Consider the following 19,397-nt stretch of genomic DNA (forward strand, 5'->3'; position numbering starts at 1 on the left):
TATTCATTTTTGTTACGAAAAATTGTATTGCATTTACAATCACTTCATTTCTCTGTTGCTTTTCAGATTCCAAAATATCTATTTGGGCTGTCCCCTTATTCCTCATGACAAGCTTGCATTTATGTAAGGAATTCAATGGAAGAACTTAGAAAGATTTTCAATTGCACCCATTAACCCTCCCCGCCCCCCCCATGTGTTCCCTATGAATTTGAGCTTGAAATGAATATACATATTTATTTTGATGTGGATGTCTGCGGAGTGTTCTGTAAAATAAATATGTAATGATAAACAGTGTTTTATTTTTTATGTGAAAAAGAAACCAATGTTTATACCACAAGCAGTGCAATTTAACATGGATTTTGTTGATACCTTTCTTTTTTATTTTATTTTTAATTGTCTTTTTTTAAGTTAATAGATCACACAAAAAGTTCCATTAAAAAACATGAGGTTCCCATATAACCCACTCCCCATCCCCCCACCCCCATCATTATTTATTGTATTTTTTTGAAGAAAATAGATCATGAAAAATGTTACATTCAAAAAATATAAGAGATTCCCATATACCTCGCACCTCCCCCACCCAACTCCTCCTACATCAACAACCTCTTTCATCATCTTGGCACATTCAGTGCATTTGGTGAATACATTTTGGAGCACTGCTGCACCACATGGATAATAGTTTACATTGTAGGTTACACTCTCCCCCAATCCATTCACTGGGTTGTGGCAGGATAAGTAATGTCCAGCATCTATCCCTGCAGTACCACCCTGAACAACTCCAAGTCTTGAAAATGCCCCCACATCACATCTCTTCTTCCCTCTCCCTGTCCTCAGCAACTACCATGCCTACTTTCTCCAAATTGATGCTACAATTTCTTACATTACTAGTCAAAATAGTTCTATAGTAGAATATCAATAAGTCCACCCTAATCCATATTTTATTTCTCCATCCTGTGGACCCTGGGATGGTGATGTCCACTCCACCTCTAAATAGAGAGGGGGCTTAATTTCCACATGGATAATGGATGCAACTCTCCTGCTTGCAGTTGTAGGCACTCTTGGTTGCCTGGGTTGTGGTTGACCATCTTCACCTCCCTGTTAGCTAACCTGGGTAAGTCCAACTAAGAAGAGAATAGAAGTTGCAACTCTGCTGAGGCTCAGAGCCCAGCTGGCATATGGACAGTCCAGAAATTCAAGTCTTCTCAGTATACACCAAACCTAGTGCCAACCACGGGTTCAGTAAAAGTGACAGAAGAGGCATGTGTAGAAAGATCGCATCTGAGTCCAACTCCATCACACTCAGGAACACAAATTCCAGAGTAGGGCCCACTGACATGGCACTGAACTCCAGAGCCATCTGCCATGATCATAGAACCTGAGGGTCTCCAAAGCGCTCAGGAGAACCAGTGCCTGGGGTTGTATCTTCTTTGGCTGTCTCTAGAGTCCTGCTTAGGCATGCTTAAGGATGACCCCTCTAATGACCTCCCAACTCTTTTTTAAAGACTCCTAGTCATATAAACCAGGTTGTCTTTGCCATTTCCCCCTTTCATTCAAGGTCAAAAAACAGTTTTAATACGTTATCCTGTATGTAGGCTGAGATATTCTGCTGTTATGAGTTGACCCTTTTTTATTCAAGGTCTTTTTCTAGTTGCATCATCAGTTAGTGATTGGCAGTAATCCCTTGGCACCAGGGAGGCTCATCCTCAGGAGTCATGTCTCCACATAAATGTAATGCATTTACATGCCTAGTTTGGCTTAGAGATCTTTCAATGATATTTATTGTCAAATATTGTTGAAAGATATCCACCATGTATATATCACTTATTAAAAATGAGTTGTAGCAAGGGAGCTATATGCAGTGGGAGAGTATTAAATATCTTCTTATAAATCATCTCCTCATTTCAGTAGTTATGTGAAAAATTACTATTTTCCTGACAATTCAATGCAACAATTTTTCTACTCCCTTGTGGGGTATTAACAATTCTACAATCCTCTGCAACTACCAGGATTTCCTACATTTTAAAAGTTGATTATTGAATCTGCCAATAATGTTACCGAAGAATGTAGTAGTAGTAATTGTGGTAGCTGGAGAAAAAGAAGGACTAATAGCAGTAATAATTTAACAGTAGATAATGTACTTAGGCTCCCATATTGAAACTTACATTTGAACCTCAAAAATCTTCTGTGCCATTGGACCTTTTAGTGAGCTTATATCTTGGATTTGTTCTAAGAAATAATGTCATAGTATGTGAAAATTATTTTAACCTGAAAAGCAATAGAGGAGATAAGGCATTTCCATTATTACTACAATAAATTTTACATCTAAACAAAAAAAATAATCATTTACTTATGACATGTTGATTTTCTAACTATCAAGAAGTACTTCTGCTAGTTTACATTGTAGTTTACATTCTCTCCCATACAATTTTGTAAGTTATGAGGAATTCCATCTATTTGTTAAAATTTAAACACTGTCTTAAATTTTCATTCTTGTTCACAAAAATTTATCTCTGGTTAGTACTTTTTCAGATGGATGCCAGGGTTTATTAGTCATGATTCTCTAAGGAAACAGAAATGACAGAAGATAACTGTAAATATTATGATATTTTATAAAATTATATGACACAACTGTGGGGATACAACCATCCAAAGTCTGTGGCGCAGCCTGAAAACTGGGATATCCAATGAAGAATTTCAATTAATTCCCCAGTAGACACTGGCTGGCTAAAGTAGAGATGAAAATTCTCTCTATCTCCTGCTGAAATAATCACCTCTCCCTTTAAGACCTTTAACTGATTGGATGAGATATCTCTCATTGCTGATGGCATTCTCCTCAGTTGTTTGTAGATGTAATCAGCCACAGATGCAATCAACTTACTGATGGTTTAAGTCCATGAAATGTCCTCACAGTAATAATTAAACCAGTGCTTGCTAGACCAAACAACTAGGCACCTTTAACTACCCAAATTGACTCATGACTCTAACCATAACAGTTCACCCTTTATCAACTTGGAAGCCATACACATCATCTTAAACCATATTTCATCTCTAAATAATAAAACAATAAATTTTTTTTGGCCTAACAATACTCAACTGTCCTGCGTACAACTGGAAATGCACTAAATCCCTCTAGAATAATAAGATGCAAGCCCTTGGGTAATATTTACTCTTAAATTTGATACCTTATAATTTAAATATTATGACATGAAACTAAAACAACTTGTGTTATATGATAAGGGGAAAGCATAGGAAAGAGAACAAAGATATTCATTTTATGTGCATATACAGACATACTCATAACTAAACAAGGAAGAACTATTCATGACCTATGAATATTAAAGAACTATTCATGCAACTGTTCATTACAGTCCTAATTTCTGTTACTGGTCATGTGGTTGTTCATATTCATCACTACTTTCTTCCACTACTCATTCAATGTTCCCGTTACCTTCAGCAAGCACCTCAGTTGACTGAGGTTCTTTGCCTTATAAGGTAAGCCAAACCTTCATTGCTGAAGTTTCTGGGCCATTGGTAGTCCTGCCTATTTTGGGTTGCATTTTTTCATTGACCTTAAACACAGGGCATGGTAGTACTAAAAGATGCCTTAGGATATCTCCTGTATTGCAGACGAACTCATCTTAAACTCCATTGTGTAATTACAGTGCTATATCTCCTTGATAGTTAGGATCCATCACCCAGGTGGTACCATAATTCTCTTCTTTGCTTTTTGGTTCTGAGGCTTGAGGACTCCAAAGTGTCCAGGTGGCAGTTTTAACTTCCAGTTCAGTGGAATCATTGTTGTGTCTCCAGGTAGAAGTGCTTCTCATTTTGGAACTAAGACCTGTAGATCAGCAGAGCTTAAGGTTGCAGGGGCAGGAAGAAACACTTTATCTAGTGAATCACTGGGGGTAATAGTAAGTGATGCCACTCTAATCACCACACTTTGATTCCTGGACCCATGAATCCTGGCTATAGCAGATACAGCACAATAGTGTGGATTCTGATTTAAAGTGTACATAACCTCCTGAGAACATTGATTGCCTCAACCCTGCAAGGTATTGCCACCTAGTTGGCATCATAATTGAGTATTCAAAAGGCCATCCCACAATTCAATCATTCTAGCTGCTTCAGGATGATGGAGAACACAGGAAGACCAGTGGATTCCATGAGCATGTGCCATTCCTGAACATCATTTGATATGGAGTGGCTTCTGTGATCATAAACAATACTGTGTGGAATATCATAATGGTCCAAACATATTCTGTAAGTCCACAGGTGGTAGTTTTGGCAGAAGAATTGTGTGAAAGGAAGGTTAACCCATATTCTCAGTATGTATCTATTCCAGTTAGAACAAATTTCTCTCCCCCCACTGAGGGATTACTACCAAGCACTGCCTGGTGATGCAACTAGAAAAAGACCTTGAATAAAAGGGGGAAATGCTAAAGACAAATGAGTTTATAGGGTTAAGAGACTTTAAAATGAGTCAGGAGGTCATCAGAGAGGTAATATTTATGCATGTCTCAGTAGGATCTCATAGAGAGCCAAGTAGATAGAACCACAAATACTGGGGCTCCTGAGGTCTATGGAGACACCCAGTCCCAATGGTCATGTCAGATAGCTCTGGAGTTTGGGGTCTTGCCAGTGGACTCTACTTTGTAGTTTGTGTTCCTGAGTGTGACAGAGATGGACTCAGATGTGATTTCTCTACTCATGCTGCTTCAGTCCCTGTTATTGAACCTATAATTGGCACTGGAGTTGGTAGGTGTATGTCCAAGAGAATTGAATCTCTGGGCTGTCCCTGTGCCAGCTGGGCTCTGAGCCTCAGTGGAGTTGCAACACTCTCCAGTTCATTGGATGCACCCAGGACAACTAACAAAGAGGTGAGAATGGACAACAAACACACCAAGGAACCGAGAGTGTCTACAACTGCAAGGAAGAGAGTCCCATCCATCAGCCATAAGGGATCAAAGCCCCCTCTCAATTAGAGGTAGAGTGGGCATCAACATCCCAGAATCCTCAGGATTGGGGAATAAAATATGGACTAGATGAACTTACTGGTATTCTACTATAGACTTCTTGTGATTCTAGCAATGGAGGAAATGTTATCATTTATGTGGAGACAGTGGCCACTAGAGTTGTTGAAGGCAGCGAGAGGAAAAAAGAGGTATAATATGGGGACATTTTCAAGACCTGAGATTGTCCTGCATGATATTGCAAAGTAAGAAACAAGACATTATATTTCCTGCTATAACCTACAGAAGAAGTGGGAGAAAGTGTAAACTACAATGTAAACTATAATCCCTGCTGTATGGCAATGCTCCAAAATGTGTTCATCAATTGCAATAAATGTACCACATGAATGAAAGTTGTTAATGTGGGAAAAGTGGGAGGTGTGGGGAGTGGGGCATATGGGAATCCCCTATATTTTATGTAACATTTTATGTAACCTATGCATCTTTTGATGTAATCTACCTGCCACCAGGTAGTAGGCTGGTCACATTGGGGAATGTTGCCATTTGAGAGACTTATTGTTGGTCTCTGCTGCTGGCAGTTTGAGCACACAGCAGTGGTTGTAGCAAAGTCAGCCTTGATGAGTAGAAGTCCATGTTCCTGAGTCCATGCATAACTTCTGTGATGGTTGGGCTATTGTGTCAACTTGGCCAGGTAACTGTGCCCAGTTGTTTGGTTAAGCAAACACTGGGCTAACTGTAATACAAGGGAATGTATGGACTTTAGTCACTGTTGATTTTACTATAGTGGTAAATCATAGATAGCTGGTTATAATTACATCAATCAGGGAGATTGCCATCAGCAATGTGTGATTAATCCAACCAGTTGAATGCCTAAAAGGGGGAAGTGATTCCCACATTGAGAATTTCCCAGCTCATCTTTAAACAGTCAACATCTCCCAGAACTCATCAAGAACCTTCATTGGACTTTCATTGCAGCCCCTGGTTGCACCCTGCCTGCAGAACCTGGAATTGTGCATCCCCATGGTTGCATGAAAGACTTTTATAGAATCGCATACTATTGACAGATATCACTTGTTCATTCTGTTTCCCTAGAGAACCCTGACTAATACAGCTTGGTCCCAGGAGTTGTTGAGGAACAATCTTAAACATGGCATGTCTGAGGTGGTTCTGGGAGTTTTCCAATTGTCTTTCTACTCTAATTGTACACAAGGGTACTGACGACTCCCTTTCCAATAACAAAGAGGCTGCTATCAGTCAGTGTCGTGAGTTGGCGTTCAAGATACACAAAATAGTGTCACTGGATTCCATTACTTCCATATGTATAAGAAGCAGGAATCTGGGTGAAAGTGTTTTCAACACCTTAACAGAGTTTGTGGAGTCAAATGGTATAATGATTTTGGATGGCTCCTTCTAGATAGTCTGGATACTGTTACAAAAGAAAGAGATGAGTTAAAGTTTTCAAATTTTAAACTTAAACACCAAATGGATGATGCAAAAATTTCTATGTGTGCTCTGAAAGAAAGTCTTGTCCCCTCTTGCCACAGACACAAAATATCTGAGAACCAAACTCAGACTTACATTGTACAGAAACTAAAATCTCAGCCCTACAAGGTCTCTACAGTTAAAGTGAAGGCATTGATTGGAAAAAAGTGAATCCAGAAAACTGGAATGGAGACAAATGGTATGATGATATTGATGGAGACATTGGTACCCTGAATTCTGATGAGACTTTACCAGATAAGGCTGCCATGGCCTTCCCTCTCCAGGCCACATCTTGTCAACCTTGTATCATCCAGCCTTCAGCCTGCCCCAGGGAGACTGAAACAACTTCCACCCTGAGGTGGGTACTAGCCAAACTGAAGCCTGGCCTGCTCAGCCTCTGGCCTGCCCTAGGGAGTCTGAACCTCCTCCCAGCCCTGAGACACTTACCAGCCAAACTCCAAAATGTACTGCCCAGCTTCCAGTGTACCCTGAGGAAAATGTCTTCCAGCCCATACCTGAAGAGTTTAATCCTGTCTTACCAGAAGAAGATGCAAGGGAATTCCCTGACGTCAGTAGCTTGTAAAGCATCTCTAATCCTTCTTACCCATCCCCACCACCTCTCTTGACTTCGAGACCTATTACTAGAATAAAATCACAACAAGTCCCAAAGGTGAAATACAAAGTGTGACCCATGAGGATGTAAGGTATACTCAGAAAGAACTGCATGAGTTTTCCAACTTATATAGACAGAAATTAGGGGAATATGTGTGGGAATGTATACTAAGGATATGGAATAATGGTGGAAGGAATATAAGTTGGATCAGGCTGAATTTATTGACATGGACCCACGAAGCTGAAATTCTGGGTTCAGTGCTGTAGCTCAAGGGGCTAGAAAGGACTCTGTTTGTTTGTGTGGCTGATTGAAACATGGGCCAAAAGGTGGCCTAGCATATCTGAGGTTAAGATACCCAATTTGTCCTGGTACACAGTAGAAGAGGGAATTCAAAGGCTTAGGGACATTGGAATGCTAGAATGGATTTACCATTTGAGAACTGCCCACCCACTGCAGGAATGTCCAGAGGACACACCTTTAACCAGGACTGTGAGGAATAAATTTGTAAGAGTAACTCCATCTTCCCTGTAGAACTCTGCAGTTGCTCTTCTCTGTAGTCAAGATATTACTGTAGGGAAGGCTGTGATGGAATTAGAATTATTAAACATTGTGGGGATGATTAGCTGTCCGTCTGGTAAAAGTCAAATATCTGCAGTTAATCACCAAAGTCAAAGTGGGCGTGGCTACCACAATGAAAGGTAGGTTCAAAAAACACTCAAAATAGTCTAAGTCATGTAGAGTTATGGCATTGGCTAATACATAATGGGGTACCTAGCAGTGAAATAGATGGGTAGTCTACTAAATTTCTTCTGGATCTCTATAAACAGAAGGGTTCTAGGTCAAGTGAATGAAACTCTAACTCAAAGTACACAGGGGATCACAGCCCCTTATTCAATTCCCAGAAATGAGACAGTTCACAGACCCAGAGCCCCTGGAATAAGGAGGAGACCAGGTCTCCGTGGGGAAGGATCCTGTTAAACTGCCCAACATTTATACTGTTAATCTTCCTCCCACCATTCCACAGTAGATCTACAGCCTTTTACTAGAATAGTTGTACATTGGGGAAAAGGAAATGATCAGACATTTTGAGGATTTTTAAACCCTGGCTCAGAAGTGACATTAATTCCAGGAGACCCAAAACATCACTGTGGCCCACCAGTCAGAGTAGGGGCTTATGGAGATCAGGTGATTAATGAAGTTTTAGCTCAGTTTCATCTCACAGTTGGCTCAGTGGGTCCCAGGGTCCATTCTGTGGTTATTTCCCCAGTTCCAGAATGAATAATTGGAATAGATATACTCAGTAACTGGCAGAATTCTCACTTTGGATCCCTGACCTGTGGAGTAAGAACTATAATGGTTGGAAAAGCCAAGTGGAAGCTCCTAGAACTGCCCTTACCTAGCAAAATAGTAAACCAAAAGCAATACTGGATTCCTGGAGGGATTGCAGAAATTAGTGCCACCATCAGGGATTTGAAGGATGCAGGGCTGATGATTCCAACCACATCCTCATTCAACTCTCCTATTTGGTCTGTAAAGAAAACAGATCAATCTTTGAGGATGGCAGTAGATTATCTTAAACTTAACCAGGTTGTGATTCCAATTGCAGCTGCTGTCTCAGATGTGGTATCATTGCTCGAGCCAATCAACATGTCCCCTGGTACCCGGAATGCATCTGTTGATTTGGCAAATGATTTTTTTCTCAATTACTATTAGTAAGGACCACCAGAATTGGTTTGCTTTCAGCTGGCAAGGCCAGCAATATACCTTCACAGTCTTGCCTCAGGGGTATATCAACTCTCCAGCCCTATGTCATAATATTGTCTGTGGGGATCTTGATCATTTCTCCCTCCCACAAAACATCACACTGGCCCATTGTATTGATGATATCATGTTGATAGGACCTAGAGAGCAAGAAGTAGCAAAGACTCTAGACTTATTAGTAAGACATTTGCATGAAAGAGGATGGGAGATAAATTCAAGTAAAATGCAAGGTCCTTCCACCTCAGTGAAATTTCTAGGTGTCCAGTGGTATGGGGCATGGAGAGATATCCCTTCTAAAGTGAAAGATAAGCTATTGCATCTGGCCCCTCCTATGACCAAAATAAGAAGCACAATGCTTAGTTGGTCTCTTTGGATTTTGGAGACAACACATTCCTCATTTGGGTGTGCTACTCCGGCCCATTTACCTGATAATTTTGTTTGGGGACCAGAACAAGAAGAGGCTCTGCATCAGGTCCAGGCTGCTGTGCAAGCTACACTACCACTTGGGCCATATGATCTAGCAGATCCAATGTTGCTTGGAAGTTTCAGTGGCAAATAGAGATGCTGTCTGAAGCCTTTGGCAGGCCCCTATAGGAGAATCATAATGCAGACCCTTAGGATTTTGGAACAAAGCCCTGCCATCCTCTGCAGATAACTACTCCTCCCCTTTTTAGAAACAGCTTTTGGCCAGCTACTGGGCCTTAGTAGAGACTGAATGCTTAACCATGGGCCATCAATTTACCATGAGACCTGAGTTGTCTATCATGAGCTGGATATTGTCTGACCCAGCAAACCATAAGTTGGTTGGGCACAGCAGCACTCCATAATAAAGTAGAAGTGGTATGTACAAGACAGGGCTTGAGCAGGTGTTACCGCCTTTCTCCACCCCTCCTCCCCTTTCAGCCCCCGCCGCCCTTCTCGCCAGTCCCGCCCATATTACCAACCTACAATCTGCCCTCTTCCCCAGTAACTGCTTACGGCATATTACCAGAGGTCTGCCCCCCAGCTTTAGCCAATCCGCAGCCACCCCTCCGCCCTGCTCTCCCCTTCATACTCCACCCCCTTCCCTGCCTATATAACCAAGTGTACTTCCGCAATAAAGCAGACCTGTTCTTGCGCTCAAGCGGTCTCCGTGGTTTTTCCCCAACCGCGCGTCCCCCACGCCTGGAGAACCGGTGCTCCCTCTTGGGGCACCCCCCGCCGGTGGTTCAGCAGGAGCAAGCCCCCCCGACTCTTGGGCCTGAGCGAGGATGACACCCTCACGCTCAGCCACAAGCAGGTCCTTAAGGCACAAGTAAATTACATGAGGAAGTAGCCTAAAGTCCCATGGTCACCACCCCTACCATGTCACCTTCTTTTTCCCAGCCCACAGCTTTGGTCTCTTGAGGAGCACCTTACAATCTGTTGACTGAGGAAGAGAAACCTCAGGCCTGATTTACAGATGGTTCTGCATGATATACAGATACCACCCAAAAGTGTGGACAGCAGCAGCACTACAGCCCCTTTCTGGAACATCCCTGAAGGACAGTGGTGAGGGCAAATCCTCCCAATTGGCAGAACTTCGAGCAGTGCACCTGGTTGTTCATTTTTCTTGAAGGAAGAAATCACCAGAGGTGCATTTGTACACTGATTCCTGGGCTGTTGCCAATGGTTTGGGTGGATGGTCAGGGACTTCGAAGGAAGATGATTGGAAATTTGGTGACAAGGAGGTCTGGGGAAGAGGTAAGTGGATAGACATTTTTGAGTGGGCAAAAACATGAAAATTTTATGTCCCAGTGAATGCTCACTAGAGGGTAACTTCAGCAGAGGAAGATTTTAATAATCAAGTGGATAAGATGACCTGCTCTATGACAAATGCTCAGCCTCTTTCCCCAGCCACTCCTGTCATTGCCCAGTGGGCTCATCAACAAAATGGTCATGGAGGTAGGGATGGAGGTTATGCATGGGCTCAGCAACACAGACTTCCCCTTACCAAGGCTGACTAGGCTACAGTCACTGCTGAGTGCCCAGTCTGCCAGCAACAGAGACCCACACTCAACCCCAGATATGGCACCATATCTGCTACCTGTTGACAGGTTGACTACATTGGACCTCTTCCACCACGGAAGGGACTGTGATTTGTTTTAACCAGAATAGACACATACTCTGGATATGGGTTTATATTTCCGGCATGCAATGCTTCTTCCAAAACTACCATCCATGGACTTAGCGAATGTCTTATCTACCACCATGTCATTCCACACAGCAGTGCTTCTGATCAAGAAGCCCATTTCACAGTAAAAGGTGAGAAGGAATGGGCACATGTCCATGGAATTCACTGGTCTTACCATGTTGCCCATGACTCTGAAGCAGCTGGATTGATAGAATGGCAGGATGGCCTTTTGAAGACTCAAACACAGTGCCAGCTATGTGGCAATACCTTGCAGGGCTGGAGTAATGGTCTCCTGGAGGCTGTGTATGCTCTAAATCTGCATCCACTTTATGGTGCTGTTTCTCCCATAACCAGAATCCATGGGTGCAGGAATCAAGGGGTGGAAATGGGAGTGGCACCACTCACTATTACCCCTAGGGACCCACTAGGAAAATATTTGCTTCCTGTCCCTGCAACCTCAAACTCTGCTGGTCTACAGGTTTTAGTTCCAAAAGGAGGAGGGCCTGTGTCCAGGGAATACAACAATGATTCCATTGAACTGGAAGTTAAAACTGCCACCTGGCCACTTTGGACTCCTCTTACCTCTGAGTCAATAGTCAAAAAAGGAAATTACTGTACTGGCTGTGGTGATTGATCCTGACTATCAAGGGTAAATAAGACTGCATCTACATAATGGGGGTAAAGAAGTGTTTACCTGGAATAGAGGAGATCTTCTGGGGCATCTCCTAGTACCGCCATGTCCTATGATTAAAGTCAATGGAAAATTGCAACAACCCAATCCAAGCAGGACTAAGAATGGCCCAGAATCTTCAGGAACGAAAGTGTGGGTCACACCATCAGGCAAAGAACCACAGTCAGCTAAAGTGCTTGCCGAGGGTGATGAAAACATGGAATGGGTAGTGGAAGTAGGTAGTGATAAATATGAACTTCGTCCACGCAACCAGTTACAGAAACAAGGACTGTAATGGTCATGAGTCTTTCTTCCTTGTTTCATTATGATGATGGTTGTATACATACACAAAAGGAATTTCTTTGTCTTCTTCCCCCAAATTTTCCCTTATCATAAAACAAGTTGTATCTGTTTCATGTCATATTTGTGGATATCAAGTTTGAGAGTGAATATTACCCAAGAAATTGTACCCTATTCTGCATGGAATTAGTGTATTTCTGGTTGTATGCAGGAAAGTTGAATATTGTTAGTTGGAAATATATATATGCATGTGTGTTATTGTTTTTACTTAGAGAATAAGTATGGTTTAAGATAATGTGTATAGTTGCCGTTTTGACAAGGGGTGGACTGTGATAGTTAGGCTATTGTGTCAACTCGGCCAGGTAATTGTGCCTTATTGTTTGGTCAAACAAGCACTGGGCTAACTGTAATACAAGGGCATTCATGGACTTTAGTCGTCATTGGTTTTACTGCAGTGGTAAATCATTGGTAGCTGGTTATAATTACATCAATCGGGGAGATTGCCATCTGCAATGAGTGACACTTAACCGAATCGGTTGAATGCCTTAAAAGGGGAAGTTATTCCAGCATTGAGAGAGAATTTCCAAGCTCATCTTTGGACAGCCAACATCTTCCAGAACTCATCAAGAACCATCATTCCACTTTCATTGCAGCCCCTGGTTGCAGTTTGCCTACATTTTGATTCTCCATTAGGGGTCTACCAAAGGCTTTCTATTTACTACTGACAGATCCAGCACCATTGAATCTGCTGTATCATATTGCCCAAGTGGTAGAGCAGCTTCCACCCTAGGCTGAACCTATTGCAGAGCCTCCTCTTGTTCTGGTACCCACTCAAAACTAGCAGCTTTTCTGGTGACTTGGTAAATGGACTAGAGTAACACACCTAACTGAAGAACTTGTTGCCTCCAAAATCCAAAGTAACCAACTAGGCATTCTGCCTCTTTTTTGTCATACAAGGGACCAGATACAACAGCTTATCCTTCACCTTAAAAGGGATATCTTGACATGCCCCACACCACTGCATACCTAGAAATTTCACTGAGATGGAAGTCTCCTGTATTATTGTTGGTTTTATCTCCCATTCTCTGACTCACATATGCCTTACCATTAAGGTATTAATAAGTCTAGAATAGTTGCTACTTCTTGCTCACTAGTCCAATCAACATGATGCCATCAAAATAATGGACCAGTGTGATGTCTTATGGGAGGGAGAGACAATCTAGTTCCCTGTGGTTAATATTATGACATAAGACTGGAGAGTTGATATACCCCTGAGGTAAGGCAGTGAATTATATTGCAGGCCTTGCCAGCTGAATGCAAACTGTTTCTGGTAGTACTTATTAATAATTGAGAAAGCATTTGCCAGATCTATAGCTGCATACCAGGCACCAGTGGATGTGTTGATTTGCTCATACAATGTTAAAACATTTGGAAGACCACTGCAAATTGGTGTCACCAACTTTTAAAATTTATGATAATCTACAGTCATCCTCCAAGACCCATCTGTTTTCTGCAAGGCCAAATAGGAGAGTTGGATGGGGATGTGTTAACAATCACCATCCTTACATTCCTGAAGTCTTGATGGTGGCACTAATCTCTGTGACCCCTCCAATTATTGAGTATTGTTTTTGATTTACTCTTTTGCTAGTTAGGAGCAATTCTAGTGGCTTCCACTTGGCATTTTCTGCCATAATAGCTCTCCACAAATCAGGGAACCAATGTGGGGATTATGCCAGTGGCTGAGTATGTCTATTCCAATTATGTGTTCCAAAACTGGGGTAATAACCAACAGTGGGTCTGGGAACCCACTGGACCCACTATAATATGAACTTATGGTAAAACCCCATTGATTACAAGACCTACATAAGCCCATACTCTGACTGGTGGACTACAGTGATATTTTGGGTCTCCTGGAATTCATGTCGCTTCTGTGTCAGTGTCTAATAATCTCCCAAATATCTAAAAATGTCCTTTTCCCCAATGCTCAGTTACAATGGTAAAAAGCCATAGGTCTCTTTGGGAAAGACTGGGAGTAAGATTATCAGTAGAAATTTTTGTCTGTGTAACATGGTGCTTCCCCAAGGGTACCCAACCTTCCCCTTACTCAAGGGGCCTTGGGTGTCAGGTTGGGGAATTGACTAAGGGGTCATGACTCTGATTTTGTCATTCAAGTTAGACTTCTGTTCTCTTAGCCTAGACCTCTTCTGATTATACAGATCAAGTAAGAATTTAGTACACTGACTGCCCATTTGTTTTACTTCTATGTATCCCATGGTCTACTAGTCAGTGCCATAGGACTCTGAGATTTAGGCTATTTTGATTGCTGCTTTGAGTCTACTGTCCATTATGGTAACATGTCCACCTTCTCTTTGGTGGTTAAGTGCTGCCACTTTACTTCTGCCAACCCAGGATCCAATCATTCCCTTTCTGTTTAAGGATGACAGCATTTCCCATGATAATATCTGACTTACAGAGAGAAGCAACTAGAGTTCTTCACAAAAGATGGAGTTAGACTCACAAATCTGTTCCTCACACTACTAGTGAAAGGTGCATCATCTGGACATTCCTGGAGTGGGTGAGCAGGTCTTACATGATAAATCCACTCTAGCATTCCAGTCTCTCTAAGTCTTTGGATTCCCTCACCTACATTTTACCAGGGCATTGTTAGCATTTTAACTTCAGGTAATGTTGTCCATATTTTGGACCATATTTCAGCCAACCACTTGAACAAACTGTTAGAATACTTTCTAACTCTTCATACTACAACATTGAATCAAGAATCTCTGCTTAGTGGACCCTTAACAATAAAATTCAGCCTGATCAAACTATATTCTTTCCACCATTGTTAGAAAGAAATCTGGTCCTGGAAGAAAATAAGGCTTATCCAATTGTGGAGAAGAGAAGAATTTATTCTCAATCTTGCAAGAAGGGGCACACAACCAGAAAACATGGCTGAAGCCCTGAACAAAAGAAAATGATACCATTTATACCCCTAACCCTCGCACGCAAGCCCTCCCCTGTTTTCTCCATTGATTGGATACTTCAGAGTTTGCAGCCTATTCAAGAGATCTAACTTTTCCATGTAAGTCCTTCAGTCTTTGATTAACAGTTTCCCTTATTACATTCCCACACTTTTGGCTTTTACTTGCTCTTTTACTGAATAAGGAATGGAATTTAGTCCAGATTTTGGATTGACATGGTTTTCTTTGCACGCCCTTTTTACTGGTTGTAGGATAGGCTTAGCCTGGTTTCCTTTGTTCCTGTTTAACTCGGGCATGGATGGTTTATGTAATAGACTGCCAGATTACATTAATTTTATTCTCTCTGCTTTATATCACTTTTATGTGAAAACTAAACTTAACCATGTTTCTTACAGCCATCAACACACACTCTTTCTATCCATCCATATCCATATTCCCCCTGATTTATGTTGATATAAATTAGAAAATCATGCAGTTCTTTTGAAGTGTAGCACACCTCCTCGTGGGTCATGCTTTATATATGGAACCCGTTGGGAATTCCATCTAGTTATAGGTCTGTAAGTAAATAGGTGTGATGAAGGTGGGACTTAAGAAGAATTAGAAGTGTTTTGCAAGCCAATTACCTTAGGGCATTCTGCTGTTGTTTCACCTGGTGAAAGAGAATTAACTTCTTCAGACAGAGGAGTGATGACTTTTGCCTCAGGGAAGTGTTTACAAGTTCCTGAGAAAGAGTTGGGCTTATATATTCAGGTGGAGTTTGGATGGCAGAAAATGTGGGGCATGCTGGATTTCAGGTGGTCATTTCCTCAGAGAAGATCACTACAGGTTTAACTGGCAAAGACTCAGCAGAATCTAAGGTTTCAATGTCTGCACTGCCATCCTTATCAACCTATATGTCCCCATTCCTGTTTTCAGGATCCCCTTCCTTTCCAATCAGTGCCCTCACTTTAACAGCAGACATCCTGTAAGATTGGGAATTTGGCTTCCATTGTAATTCTGCCACTCCACACAATGAGTTCTGGGTCTGGTTGTCAGAGATCTCAAGTGTGTGACTGCAGGAAATAAGATTTTCTTACAGAGCACACATAGAAACTTACACATCCTTCATGCAGCACATAAATTACAAATTATATGTATGTATATATGAAGTTGTGAATGTACAAAACGATCATCCACAATGTGCAAAACTCCCACATAGAACCCCTCCATGCATATAGTATTTTGTTGTAGAACATTTGCTACAGATTATGAAAGAACATCATCAGAATATTACCACTAACTATGGTCTATAGCATATATTTGGTATATTTTTAAATATACCTCTATTTTTAACACTGTAATTTCTTTGACTTCGATGTAAGAATCTTACAAATTGCTGTTAACTATAGTCCATAAGTTACATTAATTGTATTTTACCCATGTATCTCCATAGACATACCACCTTGTAACTGTGATGTGTATTTGTTCTAGTTCATAGAAAAACATTCTTGTATTTGTACTGTTAACCACAATCCTCATCTGCCTCTGTGTTCACTATGTTATTCAGTCCCTAGATTATTCTCTAGCTTTCTTTCCATTGACATTTACATCCCTAGACTACTCCTTTCAGTCACAATCTCATTTATAAGCCAGCTGTTAGTTATATGCACTATAATGTGTTACCATCACCTCTATCCATCTCCACATTTTTACTGTCTAGTTAATTAAAAATTCTACATACATTAAGCATCAGTACCCATTCTCAGCCCTCATTCTACCTCCTAGTAACCTATATTCTAGGTTCTAACTCTTTATTTTTCATGTAGTTCATAATAGTGAAATCGTGCAATATTTGTCCTTTTGTGGGTAGTTTACTTCACTCAGCATAATGTCTTCAAGTTTCATCCAAGCTTTCATGTGTGTCCCAATTTCATTTCTTCTTACTAAAGCATAGAATTCCATCATATGTATATACCACATTCTATTTATCCATTCATCAGTTGGTGGACACATGGGTTGTTTCCATCTTTTGGCAATTGTGAATAAAGCCGCTATGAATATTAATGTGCAAATGTCTGTTCCCGTCACTGTTTTCAGTTCTTCTGGATATATTCTTAGTAGAGGGGCTGCCAAGTCATATGGCAGTTCTATATTTAGCTTTCTGAGGAACCACCAAACTGTCTTCCATAGAAGCTGCACCTTTTTACATACCCACCAACATAGAAGGAGTGTTTCTATTTCTCCATGTTTATTCAGCACTTATTGTTTTCTGGGTCTTTTTTAAATGGACATTCTGTGATGTGTGAGATGATATCTCATTGTAGTTAATTTGCAAATTTGAAGGCTTTAACTCATCCCTTTCTTTTATAAATGTATCCAGTATATTTAGGAACAATCAGCCAACATCATTATACCTTTTAGCTCAACAAATCTCTGTTAAGGTGTCAAAATACTCAAACCTAGAGCCTTGCCTCTTGTAAGGATGTGAGTAGCCATATTCAGTGGTGATATTTTGCATATCTCTAATGCCACCTCATGCTGTGGGCTACCAGTTTCATCTTGATTATTAGAAATAGAGTCATTAGTGCCTTTGAATCTAATCAGAGTAGAGTGCCAATTTCAAAAACCCCAGAAGTAATTCAGAAAGCACATTTTTATGATTCTGTTTCTCAAGGACCACTTTCAGTCCCAAACCCATGTTAGTCAGGGTTCACTAAGAAAACAGAACCAACAGGAGATATCTGTAAATATTATGATACTTTATAAAATTGTCTGACACAACTGTGAGAACGCACGTGTCCAAATGCTATTGTGCAGGCTGCAAGCTGGGAACTCCAGTGAAGGTTTTCATTGAATATCCCAGGAAATGCTGGCTGGCTGAAGTAGAAATGAAAATTCTTTCTTCTCACTGCTGAAATCATTACTTCTTTTAAAATCTTTAACTGATCGAATAAGATGTCTCTCATTGCTGAAGGCAATGTCCTCAGTTGATTGTAGATGTAATTAGCCACAGATGCAATCAACTTACTGATGATTTAAGTCCATGAAATATCTTCACAGTAAAAATTAGGCCGGTTCCTGCTAGACCAAATAACTGTGCACCATTATCTGTCCAAGATAACACATGAACTTAATCATTACACAGGGCAACCTTAGATGTGCTGGAAGCAAAATGTTCTTGAACTTGGTAGGAACCAGCTCTCAGTATAGAAAGGAACCCTTGCAAGATGAGCTTAGAGGAGTGATTAAGTAAGGCACATTCATCAAAGTCAAGATGTGGGAAACGGACTTTGGCCCAGTGGTTAGGGTGTCCATCTACCACATGGGAGGTCCGCGGTTCAAGTCCCGGGCCTCCTGGACCCATGTGGAGCTGGCCCATGCACAGTGCTGATGTGGAATTAAAGAAATAAAAATAAATAATTAATTAATTTAAAAAAAGCTAAGATGCATTTTATCTTGTTTGCTTTGCAATGCACTTAATGGATTGAAATCATACGAATATGTGTTTAAAAACTTTTTTACCTGGAAATGTAGAGCTAAGCCCCAGATGCAATTAAATCTAGTGAGCCTACCTAGAGTAAACACCAAAAGGAAGATTTCTGAAGGGTATTATCAATAGAAGGCCCTGGAATGAACGCATCTGAAGTATTTCCCTCACAAAGTCTGTCATTCTTTGCCTCCAGACCTGTAACTAGAGTCATATCATAGCATTCCCTGGCAGACAATTACAAAGTCTGACCTGGGAGGAGATAGTTACATAGCAAAAGTATTGCAAAATTTTACTAATTTTTATTATTAAAAACTAGGGCATTTGTGTTGTGGTGTATTATAAGCATACTAGGCCAGGGGAAAAGAACATAAAATTTAGAGTTGGACAAATAAATTCATACGGATGTATTTAACAGAAATTCTGGTTTCAGTGTGCAAGTGTGAAGAATTGGGAGTGGTTCTCACAGTTCATTAAACCTCATGTCTTAGCTTGGGTTCCCCTGAAAGTAGAGGCCTACAAAAGCAATTGCAGGCAAGTAGTTATTCTAGAGGTGATCCAAGGCAGCAGGAGTGAGGGAGTATGGAGCAGAAACAGAGAATGGGGAAAAGCCAATATAAGGAAACACTCTTGGCCTTGCTTGTATGGGAAAAAAAAAGTGTTTTATTCCACTGGGATCTCTTAAGAAATGTACACAATGCCTACAAAATTGTCTACCCAAAGGACTGAAAGAGGGATTATTTATCCATGGTTTCCAAACCCTAATGGTCAAATGGTTACCCCAATTTATGCAGGTGTCTAGAACACTGGAAGAGCCCTGAATCAAAGTGGAGATTCGTGGCCCAAACTTGAGATCAGGCATGATCAACTAGAAAGGAACTGCTCACCCCAGCCACAGCTGAAATGAAAGGTAAGATTAAGTGGATATTAGTTAGGGCACTTGATGTGATAGAAATGAGAAAGCACTCAATATGGTACAACACAAGAAAAAGTGAGGAA

Source organism: Dasypus novemcinctus, chromosome X (genome assembly GCF_030445035.2).
Source record: "Dasypus novemcinctus isolate mDasNov1 chromosome X, mDasNov1.1.hap2, whole genome shotgun sequence".
Lineage (NCBI taxonomy): Eukaryota > Metazoa > Chordata > Mammalia > Cingulata > Dasypodidae > Dasypus > Dasypus novemcinctus.